The sequence below is a fragment of the Colobus angolensis genome, unplaced genomic scaffold (genome assembly GCF_000951035.1).
Source record: "Colobus angolensis palliatus isolate OR3802 unplaced genomic scaffold, Cang.pa_1.0 Scaffold514, whole genome shotgun sequence".
Lineage (NCBI taxonomy): Eukaryota > Metazoa > Chordata > Mammalia > Primates > Cercopithecidae > Colobus > Colobus angolensis.
The window spans coordinates 29,585-30,051 of record NW_012118644.1 but is presented as its reverse complement, the minus strand read 5'-3'; positions in this window follow the sequence as shown (position 1 = coordinate 30,051).

Sequence of the window (467 nt, the reverse complement as noted above, 5' to 3'; positions counted from 1 at the left end):
GAGTGGACCTCAAGCAATCTCCAACAGACCTACAGCTGAGGGTCCTGACTGTTAGAAGGAAAACTAACAAATAGAAAGGACACCCACACCAAAACTCCATCAGTACATCACCAGCATCAAAGACCAAAGACAGATAAAACCACAAAGATGGGGGAAAAGCAGGGCAGAAAAGCTGGAAATTCAAAAAATTCAAAAAATCAGAGCCCATCTCCCCCTACAAAGGAACACAGCTCCTCGCCAGCAACAGATCAAAGATGGATGGAGAATGGCTTTGATGAGTTGAGAGAAGAAGGCTTCAGTCAATAAAATTTCTCAGAGCTAAAGGAGGAACTACGTACTCAGTGCCAATAAACTAAAAATCTTGAAAAAACAATGGAAGAACGGATAACTAGAATAATCAATGCAGAGAAGGCCATAAATGAACTGACAGAGATCAAAACCATGACACGAGAAATACGTGACAAATG